Below are 15,492 nucleotides of genomic sequence, written 5' to 3'. Positions count from 1 at the left end.
GAAGCCGATTCGGTCAGCTGCTATCTTTTAAAACCAGCACTAAAGCCTGCAGGTCAGTGTTGCTGTCTCAGGGGCAGAGAAAACTGCTGCAGACGGTATGGAACTGGCACTGGTTCCTGTAGGCAATACAGTGGCGTAGTGGATGGCACTCGCCTTGCAGTGCTGCGTCACCAGTTCAAATCCCAGCCAGGGTACTATCTGCATGGAATGTGTAGGTTCTCCCTGTGCCTGTGTGAGTTTCCTCCGGGCACACCAGTTTCCTCCCCATCCCAAAAACATACAGATAAGTTAATTGGCTTCGCTCTAAATCATAGGGATTAGATTGTGAGCTTCTCTGAGGCACGTTAGTGACAAGACTGTATACTCTGTAAAAGGCTGCGGAAGATATCAGCACTATATAAATGCTGTAGTTAAAGAGAACCCGAGGTGTGTTTAAAGAATGTTATCTGCATACAGAGGCTGGATCTGCCTATACAGCCCAGCCTCTGTTGCTATCCCAAACCCCACTAAGGTCCCCCTGCACTCTGCAATCCCTCATAAATCACAGCCTTGCTGTGAGGCTGTGTTTACATCTGTAGTGTCAGTCTCAGCTGCTCCCCCGCCTCCTGCATAGCTCCGGTTCCTGCCCCCGTCCCTTCCCTCCAATCAGCAGGGAGGGAAAGGATGCAGGCGGGGACTGGAGTTCTGCAGGAGGCGGGGAGAGCAGCCGACTGACACTATAGAGATAAACACAGCCAGCTCTGACAAGCTGTTTGTCAGCAGCATGGCTGTGATTTATGAGGGATTGCAGAGTGCAGGGGGACCTTAGGGGGGTTTGGGATAGCAACAGAGGCTGGGCTGTATAGGCAGATCCAGCCTCTGTATGCAGATAATATTCTTCAAACCCACCTCGGGTTCTCTTTAAATAAACAACAACAACAACAACAACAACAACAGGTATACCTGCTGACAGATTTCCACAACTTACAAATAGAACACAACTCAACGAACTCACGAGAGTTAAAATCAGATTAGGTAAAAAAAATAGGATAGAGGAAAAGTAGTTCTACTCTAACCCCATTTTTTTCTATGTACAGCAGTGGGGTACCCAACTAGTGGAACGGTCTCTCCCGAATGGCTAAGTATGACTGACGTCGGGGGATAAGGAGACCAGGTCAGCTTAGGGGAAGTTAAGGCCAATGCATACAAATGGTGGATGGAGCTGTACATCCATTGCCCACATTGTTTCCTCCATTCAGCTTATGGCGGCTATAGGCTGTATGTTTTATGAGAGAGTGGAGTCTTGTTTTGCTGCCAGTTGACTGATGAAATGAGTACAGAGCGCACAGCTCACATCATTTCCTGGCACTACTCATATGGGCGGTACCTGGGGATCAGATGGAAAGCTCACTAATGCCAATTATAACCACTCATTTTACACTTTGCAAAGTATAAGTTCCACATGAGTGGATTTTTTTTTAAACAATCTTTTGAAACTTTCAAAAAGAAGTTTTGAAGTTTATTTTATGACATTTGTATGCCAATCGCATCAAATGCAAATTAACTTGGTACTGAATTCAACGATACAAAAGGAAGACAGGAGCTGGAGTGGATTTTACTGAAAATTTTCAAGCATGGCTAATTGCCCTTTTTAACCAATTAGATCCTCAAAATTGGTTGGAAAGTACTGATCACCCTTTAGTGCAGTAGAGCATATGCCTAGGCAGAGGTAAAGGAACCCCCTCTAACATGGTAAGAGGGTAAACATACAGCTGTGAAAATACTTCCTGCAATCTGCTTGCTATTATTGCCATTTGTTTTACTGACCAGGTCTCCACTCACTTCCTGTCAGGTGAGGCAACTCTCACAGGATGGAAAGAGTTACAAATTGCCCAGCAAGCTAATGGTGAACCTAAACCCCAAGGAGTGAGTAAGGGGCTGAAAGAGATGAAAAAGCCTCCTTACTAAAATGCTATGGAAAACAGAAGGTTGCCTTCTTAAAACAGAAGCCATTTGTGATTACTCAGGCTGGAGTGAACATTGAGGTATCACAAATATTAACGGACTGACACATCCTTGTATTCCAGGGGTTCTGGAGGTGTGTTAGGCTTTCAGGGACAAAAAGGTACAATTTGCATATTCAGAACTGATGCATTGTGGCTCACTCTGTCCTAAATAATTGCAAATACCTTCTGTTTTAAAATGGCAAACTTCTGTTTAGCATAGAATGGAAATAACACAGACTACTGGTAAGCAAGGCCTGGCATAAGTGCTGGCCAATCTCAGTGCTGCCCTAAAGGGGAATGTTTAGTTAGAGTGACACTATAACACTTTCAGCTTGAGGTGCAGGGAGTATGCAATAGCAGGACACTTTTCATCCCCATAGAGCAGACAGTGGTATGAATCAAGGCTTCCTAATCCTGTGACAGCTCGGTCTACACACGCTGCCTGTCAGTCACACACAGACGTGTCCTCCACATATGTGACAGAGCCTTCTCCTCCTCACATCCTGTGCATGTGGGGATTCTGCAGGAAACATGCTCCGACACACACAACACATACCTGCGAATTTTATTCAGCTCACATTGGATGAGGCACTGGTGATTCATGGGCTTTATGCTTTAGTAAACAAGGGTGGAATAAAGGCCAAACGTTCAGTTTAAAAGGATGTTTGTATTAATTTGCCTTTTCTGCCCTGTGATTGCTCATTATCAGGGAGTTGCTGTGTGCAGCCTCCTCCAATGTGAGCAGTGTCAGGTTACAGGTATATGGAGTCCCCTGCCACCACCTGTTCTGAGCTTCTGCAGCTAGGACTACACAACCAAAGCCTTACTTTATATGGAAGCAGTAACAGTCACACAGGCAATCCCGTACCTGATAGAAGTATTCAGACATTGATGTAAATATGCAATACAAATCTGATCTATGAGAGACTTCATTCAGGTGCCCATACACACATTGAATTTCCCATTCGTTTTCCTGAAGATTCAATTGCTATGCTCAAATCGTATGGGTACCGATTTGTTTAATTTGAGGACAGGACGGGAAAATCTGGGTCTACTGGGGGCAGGGGAGGCGTGGTGGATAATGGATAGGCCATGCATTGAATCAAACGGTGCAACATTCTGGTTCAACTGATCTTCAATAGATTCTTTGCTTGAATCTATTTAAAAATAAATAAATTGATGTGCTGTGTGTAGTAGAAATCTATTCCTTCAGAAAGGAATCTATCGTTTTGGAAAATTGAGTGGAAAGCTATAAAGCGTATGGCCAGCTTCACAGGTAGAGCCAAACCCTTTGGGGGGGCTAATATAATGCAGTTATAGTATTAATACAGTATTACCGTGTTTCCCCTAAAGTAAGACATCCCTTGAGAATAAGACCTAGCAGGAATTACTAGCATGCTTGAAATAGAAGACCTCCCCCAAATGTAAGCCCTAGCAGCAGCCCACATTCACCAGCAAGTCACGCTTAAAGTGTAACGGTCGGGCATAAAATAAAAAATCTATTCTTTACAGACTCCTGACAGAGTTCTTTGTCTGAAAAAAATAGACTATTACCCACATGATCAGCAGAATCAATTTCTTGTAAGTGAGAGCCAATGGCCTCAATTCACTAAACTTATCTCCTGTCTTTAATAACTCTTCTAGAGTTGTTACCATGGTGATAAGGCATGTAGTATTCAGGAAACATTTTACCTCAGGCAAGTCTAAAGTTAACTCTTCTGTCTTTAAATTAACTCTCCAATCCTTAAAATAACTCCAGAGTTAAAGGACTTACGAGGCCAAAATGTCTAAAAAAGCAAAGTACCTGTAAGCTGTTTAAATGCACGGAGGACGCCGTCCGCGCCCTCCGTGCAGTTCCGCCGGGTCCCCTTCCTGAGATCGCCCCCCGCGCCGACCCCGACCCCCCAGGCCGGGTCGGGCTCTCGTGCCGCTCTCAATATGGCCGCTTCCATTGGCCGCGGCTGCGCAGTCCGCCTGGCCGCGAGTGCGGCTGCGCAGCTCTACGGCCAACCCCTCCGATCCACGCTACAGTGCGTGGTTCGGGGGGTTGGCCGTAGAGCTGCGCAGCCGCACTCGCGGCCAGGCGGACTGCGCAGCCGCGGCCAATGGAAGCGGCCATATTGAGAGCGGCACGAGAGCCCGACCCGGCCTGGGGGGGTCGGGGTCGGCGCGGGGGGCGATCTCAGGAAGGGGACCCGGCGGAACTGCACGGAGGGCGCGGACGGCGTCCTCCGTGCATTTAAACAGCTTACAGGTACTTTGCTTTTTTTAGACATTTTGGCCTCGTAAGTCCTTTAAAGACAGGCTGTTAATTAGCTGCATGTGAAAATAACTACAGAGGAGGTAAATTAACTACAGAGGAGGTAAATTAACTACAGGAGAGGTAACTTAAGGAATGAAGAGGTAAGATAACTCTCACGTGTGGAGGTAAGTTTTCTCTTGCCTTATTATCTCTAGCATGATCTTAGTGAATTGAGGCCAATATCTGCAAACATCAAGCTCTGTGCATGCTGCTTGAGTTTCAGCATGGCATGCAGTATATAATACATTTTGTATAGAAAAACTGCCAGTGTTTTCCCCCCAAAATAAGACATCCTCTGAAAATAAGCCCTAGCATATCTTTTGAAGCAAAAATATATATAAGTCAGTGTTTTATTCTCGGGGAAACACTATGTATGTATGTATGTATGTATGTATGTATGTATGTATGTATGTATGTATGTATGTATGTATGTATGTATGTATGTATGTATGTATGTATGTATGTATATATATATATATATATATATATATATATATATATATATATATATATATATATATATATATATATATATATATATATATATATATATATATATATATATAAATAAAATACACAGGTATTTACTTTAGGGCCAGGTGACACAACGGCCCTGGTGCTCCTTGCTTAAAGTGAACCTCCAGACTAAAAATCTACTCAGCTGCACTGAAAAGGCTTGGTGTTGGCTGGGCCGATGTGCATAATTTTTTTTTTCAAACACGCAGCTAGCACTTTGCTAGCTGCGTGTTTGGTCTGATCGCCGCCGATGCGCCGCTACCCGCCGCGATACAGGGCCCCCGCATACCCCTTGCTATGGGGTGGATCGGAACTCCCTGTGACGTCACTCCGTTCGGCGCCATGGCGACGGGGTAAGCCCTCAAGGAAATCCCATAGAGAACGGGATTTCCTTATGGGCAAGCGGAAGCTACGGGGGGGGGGTAATGGGACGCCAAAGGGAGAGTGGGGGACATGCAAAAAAGTGAAAAAAAAACTCCCGCGGCCGCGGGAATTATACCGCCAAGGAGGTTAACAGTTTCACAGCATCAGAACTTTGTTTTTCTTACCCAAGTCTCATTTTTAGCTGCACAGAAGAAAACTGCCCGGGCATTTTTCCCCTGATGCTGTGCAAAGCATGATGGGATTTCTGATGATGTTCTTGTTCTGCTGTTTTGGTGCAAATTTTTTTTTTACATTTTGAATTTGAGATTTGAAGCCTATCGCGAGCAACTGGGAGGGGTGATCAGGACACAGGACAGTTGGAACTGTGTCTCATGCTCCCTGTCACCTCCTTTCAACCAAAAAGATGGCTGCCCCCATGAAATCACAAACATTTGCCTGTTCTTTTAAAACAGGGTAGGTAAGAGATTATATTACCCATCTATTTTAATTAACAACTAATGTAATTTCATGAAGGTATGTTTGTTTAGGCTGAAGTTCCCCTTTAAAGCAGACCTGAACTCTTGCACAGGACACAAGAAAAACAGAGACAATGCACCATGTGTTTTTAGAAAAAAGAGCCTGTCTATTTCCCCCTCATTCTCTCCGCACAGAAATTTAGTAGTCTCTGCAGACACAGCAAATATGTGAACACAGGGGGTTAACCCTTTGTCTGCTTCCATGAAAGCAGAAAGTGGACACGCCACAGATTTATTGCAGGAGTTCTGTACGCTATAACAAATATTTTTCTGGAAAAGTTATTGTGCTGTTGTGTAACTTGTAGAGCAGAGAGGAAGTTGTGAGTTCAGGTCCACTTTAAGCACTGCCCATTCAAGTGCATGTACAGCGCCGGTGCCGTAGTTCACAATTTGTGCAAATTGCGCTCTTGATTTTTACAGTCTTGTTTATTCCTGTTCGTCTAAGCACCGCGCTTCTGTGTCCCCCCGCTGGGGTCAAAAAAACGATGGGCAGGAAGAGGTGCCCCAGGTTGCCAAATGCCTTTCCACTTGCTAGCGAGATGCCGTGTGAACCCGCCCTTAGGGCTTTGAAGAGTTAATTGAATCATTGATGTAACTGCCTCTCCCAGGAGCGCAGAATCTAATGTCCTTACCATAGTCGTGGTCTAATATCACAACATGGTGTATAATCAGTCTGACCAGCTTGGGTTGAAGCAAATTAACCTACCACCAGATATGGTCAAGGAGATGCAAATATTGCCGACTTGCACGCAAACTGTTTGCAACTAGGAATAGGGTCAATCACAAACATTGGTTGGAAGCGCATTTCACTGGCCTCATGAAAAGCAGCATGCAATCTGTGTAAAATATGCATGCAAATGAGAGTTATGTGCATCTCTGTCTACCGGTATGCTTCTGGAACGCCCCAAGGAACCGGACACAAACACAAAACTGTGTCCTAACCAGGAATGGATCATGCTGGAATACTATCACTGTCTTGATTTCCCTCATGCCTTGTAACCACTTACAGAGGAAGTAGGAGAATTTCTTCAGTTTATAAACACGCAATAGAAAAAGGTTCCATCTCTGAAATCAAGATTTCATAATGTGCATACATGCAGGACTCACTTGTGCTACATGACTGACCCAATGCTATAAAAGAGGAGGGGCTGTCAGGAAATCAAGATAGGGGCAATGCTAAAAAAGATAACACTACATTGTAGAAACTGGAGGAAAATCCTTCTCTGGGGACACAAACGTTAGAATAACAGATTTTTTTTTTTAACCTTTTGCTTGGTGGTAAGGAGTTGGGGAACTGTGACCCAGCGTAATAGGTACATTGCAAAAATGTTTAATGAAACATTTTGCAACTTTTTTTTTTTTAAATAAACACACTTTGCCTCATGTCCTCTTGGTATATATGTATCAAAACCATGCAGGGAACTTGCCTTAATCTTAGCATTGCTAAGACCAGCACTTGGCAATTCCCAGGACATGGTAGCCAGGGAAAGAGGAACGTTAACCCAATCAGTAGCGGACACCCCCTTTCCCAGAAGAAAGCTTTACCTTTTCTAGAATAGATCATCAAAGGGGTCTGTATGGCCGATATTGAGATGAAACCCCTCCCACAGTGTAATGTCGTTACCTTGACCGTTTTCTGTCTGTGAACCTCACTGCATTGTGGGAAATAAAGGCTGTTGCCAACTGCCAAGCAAGAAGCAGCTCTGGGTGATTAGGGCAGTTGGTGTTTTTCTCATGCCAGCAAGATACTGACCTGTCGGCTCAAGGAGGATCAAACAACATAACATGACAAATATCAATTATTTCTTGAACTATCTTCTAATTTTTTACTTTTCACTTTGCATTGCGCCCCCCCCGGTCCCCCAATAATGTTCCTCTGAAACTGTTGGCGCTTTATAAATCAATAATAATAATAATAATAATAATAATAATAACTGCCTCCTAGATTGGACAAACTAGCTCTTGAATCCCATAGTCATTTCCTGGTATAGAGTTAACCTGCAGAGGAGCATTTTATTAATCTACTAAAAATTAGATAAAAGTGCAAATCCCTAATAAAAAAGGTATGGCTGCTAAGGCACAGGAAAAGACCAAAAGTTTATTTACAATAAAAACGCAGTTTACAGTAGCAAAAAAGCTTCCAGAACAGTGTCACTGTACAGCAGTTCTACTTGACCCTGGAAATGAAGGTACACTTGCCGTTAGGAAATAGTTTGCTGAGGGCCACAGCACAATACCACCTTTAACCTTCAGGGGTCACCACCAACAGAGAAGCTTGACCAAAGACAAACATCTGCTGGGCTGTTCAGAAACAGTCTCCCATTAATCAGCACCACCATAATAGGCAATGCTAACAATGTCTATTTTAAAGGGGGTGTGTGTGTGTGTGTGTGGGTGCGTGTGCCCGCATGTAGAAATAGTCTATTAGTGAGGCAATAGTACAAAGCCAAGAGAACTACCAAGGCTTGTTAGGCCTCATCCACATAAGGTAGCCATGCGCGTATCGATTTTTCCTGTCAATAGCCAATTCAAACACTCCGATCGACTAAGCTGGAAATCCTTGCAGCAGGCGGCCCGATCAATCAGTCGACCAATTTTCCACCCAAATTGGTTGAATAGATTGATTGGTCCAGATGGAAAATCTAGGTCAACCAACAGCGAGTCGAGAGCGGCAGCAGATTGACGGCCCATAGCGTTGCACTGGATTGAACAGGGCAATGCTGCAGTTTGATACATTTTTCAATAAATGTACTTCTGAAATCTATTGAAAATCTGTTTCTAGTGTGAGTCACGGATCAGATAGATACCAGTCAGCTTTGATCTGAAAGGAATAGGATGGTTATCTATAAGTGTATGGCCACCTTTAGTGTGTTTATTTAAATGCCTGAAATGCACAGACAGCATTTGTATGGGGTGCAGCAGTCCACAGGTCTAGTGGATAAAACCACTGCGTGGGGAAATAAAAGATATACAAACAATAATTGTGAAGGTGCATGAAATCAGCAGTGTGGGTATAATGCTGTAGAGTTGTACAGGCATGGCCACTTATTTTCTGCCTGGATGGGATCCTGGGCTGAGCTGTATGCTTTTGGCATGGCAGCAGTAATGTAGGATGGAAAAGGAGGAAATTACAAACAGGGACCAGTTGAAAGACTGCTGGGAATAGAGGCAAACTGGGGGGGGGGGGGGGGGGGGGGGGGGGGAAGGGGGGGAAGACACCAAAAATGCCTGAAAGTCACACACAACCACCAATGTAAATGAGACAGTAAGCCATCTTACCAGAAGTCTGTGGTCATTTATCACTTCCCAGATGCTGCGTGTTGTGTTGTTGTAACCCGCCCTCCAACATCTCACCCATCAACCGCTTCGGTCTACAGTGGCACATAGGAAAATTTACCACATAAGCTGAGAGCCACCAAACAGTGTGGTGTACAGCTACAACACTACTTATGCAATCAAGGCCTTACTAATGCAAGGGGAAGCTTTAGCTTTTCCATTTGTAATAGCTAAATTCTTTGCACACAAAAACAGATAGTATGGTGTACAAGAAGCTTGTTATTCCATAGGCTTCCATGTTCATTTAGGTAGGATATGGTTCCCACCTAGGTTTACCTGATTTACTAACAAAGGAAGGCAGCATGTAGCGGGAGGGACTGTGTGAGGTGCTATATGGAAAGCAGTATAGTAGGCTCAATGCAGGAGTCAGCAGAGGAGCTGTCATTTTCACACCATCCATTTATATACCAACAGCTGTGGTGTACATATTCTCCTCTGCAAGAGCAGCCTCAATAACGCTGGGAGAATCTGCTGCTTCGTCAGTCACAGCACATTCCTGTGAGGAATTGCATTGGCCAGCAGTGAAAGGGTGTGCTCCCGCCCCCTGCACTACCTTCATTCAACACTTTAACCTCTAGTAACAGGTCAGGTGACTTCAGCACCCACCAAATCAGAATGCTGTTGTTGACTTACATTGTTATGCTAATACAGGAGAACTGGCTATAACCGGCCTGGTGAGCAGATAATGAATGGCACCAATTACTCTCACTCAGTCAACTGAGAGTACCTGAGATGGAGGAATCATCTACGGAAGGTCCTCTCGCTCAAGGGCACACAGTCCCCTCTACAACCAGAAAGGGCTGTACAGAAATTTTTTTAAAAAAAAAGGAAGGCGTCAGAAAGGAATAGGAAAGGCTAGCAGCAAACCTAGCAATGCTTTTAGCTGGGATGTGGCAATTTTATTAGGAGTTTAGTTTATGTACAAATCACCAGTTTCACAACAGTGTACAATCTGAACACCAAACATGAAGTGAGGTTACGAAAGGGCGCTGTTTACGTAAAAATATAATAAAGAAATTTGTTCTTCACAAGCAGAGATTCTGTGTGGAAAAGTTGCACGCTGATGTGCAGTAATTCTGTGAAGGTGCCTGGCAGTTAGTGAAAGCTAGATACCCTCTCATTAGCTGAAGGAAACTTCTGATTGGTGGCTAGGGAGTTCTGCACAGTAGTATTGCCTCAGGGCATAGGACACAAGCAGGAGGTGCCAGTCTCAGCTAAGGCGGAGTCGTGATATCAAAATGCACTGCCGTTTTCAGCTTAGGGAGGTAATAGCATATAATAGCACTGCTGATTTCAAGGAAACCTGTAATTAAAGAAATACAGAGAATACCAGTGCTTGCCAATTCTCCAAACTAAAGGGGAACTCTACTTAGCCCGTTGGGTGGAGGTGAACCTGGATATAAAAAAAAAAAAAAAAAAAAAAAAAAAAAAGGAAAAACAATCTCTCTCCCAGTTTTAAAAGTTTGCAAAGGACTTAATTTTTAAATTTTCCTACACACTACATTAAACGACAAAAGTCCACAGCACTATTGACTTAAGACCCACTGTGAGTGCATTTAAATACACTCTAAAGCCTCCACTGCTGTAAGCACTGAGAAAACCAATCTGCATGACGGCCTGGCAGAAAGGGGATAGCAACAGTTGCTTCTATTTTCCAAACCAGGTAATTTGGGTACCGATGAGTATTCGAATATGGTGCTGCATGGACTGCAATGTTAAAGGGAACGTGAACTGAGTAAAATTATTTAAAATAAACACATGAGGTAACTTCAAATTAACATTACATAGTTACCTTGCCATCAGTTCCTCTCAAAAGCTCACCATTTTCTTCTGACAATGATCCATTTCAGTTCTGACAACATTTTGTCAGAACTGAAATATAGCAGTTGCTTTCAGTTATATATCAGTTGCTGTCAGTTATCGATGAGAGGACAAATCATGTGCCAGGTAATGTCCATGTTTCCCTATGGTTCAAGTGGGCGATGTTACAGTTTAACAGTGTGCTGACCAGAAAGCGGTTATGGGGTAATGGCCATTTTCAAAATGGAGGATGGAGAATTCCCTTGATCACAGTGGACAAACAGGACGCGAGAGAGGAGAAAGAGATTGAGAGGTAGACTACACTGGAGGCCAGCGTGACTTGTGTATGTTTATTTTGACTTAATTTTCAGTTCAGGTTTTCTTTAAGGCAAGTATAAAGGGGCGCTGAGAGGGACACCTTAACACTGTGCCCTGATTTTCAGGTAATCACGATTATGTGCAACAGAGCTCTCTCTCCTATCTATGGCCGATTCATTGCAGCCCCTGTTAGATTTGGTACTGCAGATACGGGTGCAAGTATTTGCACCTTTTATTGACTGACAAGCTGTCTGCTTACCAATTTAAATGGCAAAATGCTGTCCGGGAGTGAGCATTTGCTTCTCTTGCGCTTGGCTTTCAACTGAGGGGCAGTTGTGGGTGATTTCCTTGGTGGTGTGAGTACTGGGGTCCACCTGCACTCCCCCTTTTTAGTGCTGCATGCAGTATGGGGGTCCCAAGTGGTGGCAGAGCACAGGCCCCCCCAACTGTCATGTGCACCAGTGCTTTGCGATTTTATACTTTAAATTTTGCAGCTGCTATTGTGCAGATCAGTGATAGGGAGGGGACGTTAAGAGGGACACCTGCACACAGTGTCCCCTGCTGGTCACATAACCTACAATTATGCACGACTGAGCTCCCTACCCTATCTACAGCTGGCTGATCACTCCCTCGCAGTCCTCCTGCAGCACCTGGATCCTCAGCTATTCACCCGTAAAGTCCCATGGGGTGACACGTACTGCGCATGCGTGTCCCCATTGCTCTCCCGTTGCCAGGAGTGTTCTGCACTTGAGCAGTACTACTATGTAGAAGCAGAACACACACTGACGGTAGTGCGATGCGGGGGGGGGGGGGGGGCGTGCAGCCAGACCGCACCCAGACTGAAGGACTTGTAGAGGATCCAGGTAGTCCAGGAGGGTGGCAAGAGAGTGATCAGCCTGGAGGGGGCTGGAGAAATCTCCAGGTGTGTATAATTTGTTTTTTTTTAATATCCCCCGCCTCAGGTACCCTTTAAGACTGTGATGGACATATGGCTATGGTAAGGATTAGCTAGTGAGCCCCTCTGAGGAGTTAGTTGGACCACACTGTATGCTCTAAAGCACTGTTGAAGCTGCCATCGCTATAAAAACAAAAAAAAACTTAGTAAAATGCCAGTGTGAACTATCACATTGGTACATATGGGCATCTCACACACAGGCATTTATCTGCTGGAAACAAGAAAAGTCACTGTACAGCAAGGTCCCTAGGTCTGTCTGGACATCCAGTACAAATATACAGAAGTCATTCCTTCCATAGGTGTGCTTTAAACAATGCCTTTATACACCAAAGGGTAATAAACAGGTTAATAATGCCTTCATCATTTTGCAGTCACACAAGTAATGTCACCAGTAATAACAGGTTATTTATTAACACAGTGCAAACATGCATTCCCAACATTTTCAGATCTATGGCAATTATAAGGCACCTCCAGAAAGAGATGCACATGGCTTGGGCTCTAATATACGGCTGCCATCATTATATACGTTTCATTAAAGCCTTACTCCAGGCACAAATGTGCGTTTCTAGCCCCGGGCAGCGCTCTGTCACAGAGCTCCATTTTGTCTGTGTAGATCAATGACGTAATATATTTATAATGCTGATCAGGGACGACTATTAGAGCTGTCAGTGGAAAAAGAGATGAACACCTGCTGCGTTAACAAGGATTAGCAGTTCTTCCTTGCAGCACCTAGCCACCCAATTGTGTTTACAGGAAACTGTCTTGTCTTTGAAGTCGTTCAACAAGCAATCTGTTTCTCTGCTCATCTGTGAGGTTTGTTCGGTGAGCACAGGTTAGACAGCTGTCCAGGGAAGGAGTCTGGGATGTGTTATCTGCACTGTGTGACATCCAACCTCTTGCAAAGGCTCCATAAGGAGGAACATTTAAGGCCCATACACACGTCAGATTTTTGCGAACGACGGGTCGATCCGCCGGGCGGATCGCTCAAACTCAGTCTTATCACGCGAACGACAGTCTGTACACACGCCCGATTTGGCGGGCGAACGACTGAACGACGGGACATTCAAACGACCCGTCGTTCGCAAAAATCAGACGTGTGTATGGGCCTAAAGAGTGATTACAACAGGAAGCAGGTCAGTTGTCACTTTTCCTAAATTTTAACCCCAACTAGAGGAAGGAGACCGTACAGCTTTCTGTATGGCCTGGATAAAATCCAATGCCTCTTAAATAGATAGAAGTGTAATACTGGATGGATCTCGGTTAGGATTGGATCTCTGTTAGGATTCTCTGGATCCCATTGAGCCTCCAGTCCCCCTCTCCCTCATGCAGTTAGAACTGAGAGTGAAGCTTTTCGACCAGCTCCATCGATATGTATTTGGCCCTCCTCAGGCAATCTTCAGAAGTACTTGCGTCTCCGAGTACTTGAGCAGATCTATACCGTGCATGCATGTCTGAGCTTCTGCATGCACAATACAGGTGCCCCCATCTCCGGAAGTACTCAGGAACACAAGTGCTTCCAAAGCTTGCTAAAGAGTCTCGAATGCACACAATTTCACCAGGGGACAGCCATGAAATGGAGGGACCGAGTGAGGACCGGGAAGGTTCTAGGGGATCCAGAGCCGTCCCTCTTTTTTTGGTTAGCCTGCTTCACTTTTTTTTTTCTTTACTTCAAGCCGATACCTTTTGCTATGAACCTGCAATTTTTTAGTCTGTAAAGCGTGCTGCGGACATCTTATAACGTCCTCTGACTCTAAACTGCAGCTTGCATGGCTTTCGAGAGAGCAGGTCAGAAAATCTTGCATCCGTTCCCTTCTCTAGATTTCACACACCTCTCTGAGAATTGAAATTAGCCAGAACAGACTTTACCTACCCTCACCAGATCAAGAAACTCAAAATAGCCGGAGTTAAACAACAGCACACATGGGTCGGGGGGGAGGTAACGAAGGACTATACCAGAGAGTTTACCCAAAGAGTTCTGGAAACAGGCACATGTAACCAGCATCCTGAGGTCCTCAAAAAGGTAGCTGAGCAGTATTTCTGCAAATGTGGGTTTATTTACCATGTGTGGGTGATGGGGGAGCAAATGTGTAGAGGACCTTGGAAACTGCCCATACACGAAGTGAAAATAGTATTCAGCCGCTCTTTTCATTTAAAATTAGGACTCTATGGCAGTGCAAAGGACAAACGTTCTATAATGTGAATTCTACAATTTCCGGCATTCGGCTGTACCCTGCAGAGAGCTGCTATAAGCAGAGATGTCAGGTCCCATACCGATGTGTACAGCGGCGGCAGCAGGTACTCTGTAACAAGTGGCCTGTGCTGAAGTTCAGACCCTCCTACGTAGTGGGCTGATGTGAAGCCGTATTACTCTCTTGTGAATGAGACTCGGATTCATGGAGATTTTACTGCAGAAATAATAGTGATCAAGTGCTAGACATAAAACAGATGTCAGAGCGTCTGTTTAAAAGATATAAAAGGAAAAAAGTATCCCCCCTCCTCTCCGAAGTCTGGGCAAGTCTCCCAGCTCCGCTCCAGGATTTGTGTCTTCATGGAAGACAAGGAAAAAGGCCCTTAAATCATAAGAACACCTTGTGTCTTACAAACCACCTTGAGCAATTCCCTACCAACCACCGGCAACTACAAACAGTAAAAAAACATGAAGACGTATTTACTCTCCAGCAGCGCCATCCAACTCCTCATCACTGGACACACTGTGCCGACTTTACAGGCAAGGAAAAAAAAGTTTGTGTCAAGTAGCAATTTGTATTCTAGGAAAAATAAATACTCATTTATTCCAGTGCTTCCTAGGGATGCTTGAGAAATGAATGTGCTATTGAGCTGAGGAAGTCATTGTAATTTATAAAACGGTGTGCTTGACATATCAAAAGATAATAAACGCATGTGTCTGTTACGTATACAAGAGCACATGCACACCAACGCTGGAGGAGTACCGGGAGTCAGTGTGTCTCTACTGGTAACTAAGGGAGATACAAGAGCACATGCATACCAACGCTGGAGGAGTACCGGGAGTCAGTGTGTCTCTACTGGTAACTAAGGGAGATACAAGAGTACATGCATACCAACGCTGGAGGAGTACCGGGAGTCAGTGTGTCTCTACTGGTAACTAAGGGAGATACAAGAGTACATGCATACCAACGCTGGAGGAGTACCGGGAGTCAGTGTGTCTCTACTGGTAACTAAGGGAGATACAAGAGCACATGCATACCAACGCTGGAGGAGTACCGGGAGTCAGTGTGTCTCTACTGGTAACTAAGGGAGATACAAGAGCACATGCATACCAACGCTGGAGGAGTACCGGGAGTCAGTGTGTCTCTACTGGTAACTAAGGGAGATACAAGAGCACATGCATACCAACGCTGG

At 44.6% G+C, this 15,492-nt stretch overlaps 1 protein-coding gene across 2 annotated transcripts in view; it reads right to left on the bottom strand.

Annotated features, from left to right (window-relative positions):
- The window catches only part of CHD7 (chromodomain helicase DNA binding protein 7), a 257,707-nt gene that overhangs the window by 184,521 nt on the left and 57,694 nt on the right, over positions 1 to 15,492 (bottom strand). Inside the window, exon 1 of one of the 2 annotated variants that reach the window (XM_068237431.1) lies at positions 7,248 to 7,318. The exons of the other annotated variant lie outside the window; for it this stretch is intronic. The gene's annotated coding sequence lies outside the window, so the exon portion shown is untranslated. Of the gene's footprint in view, positions 1 to 7,247; positions 7,319 to 15,492 lie in introns of those variants that run through there. 2 annotated transcript variants of the gene reach the window in all.

The sequence above is a fragment of the Hyperolius riggenbachi genome, chromosome 5, assembly GCF_040937935.1.
Source record: "Hyperolius riggenbachi isolate aHypRig1 chromosome 5, aHypRig1.pri, whole genome shotgun sequence".
In the NCBI taxonomy this organism is placed as follows: Eukaryota; Metazoa; Chordata; class Amphibia; order Anura; family Hyperoliidae; genus Hyperolius; species Hyperolius riggenbachi.
The sequence above is the reverse complement of the archived record's forward strand: the minus strand, read 5'-3'. Positions and strand labels throughout refer to the sequence as shown.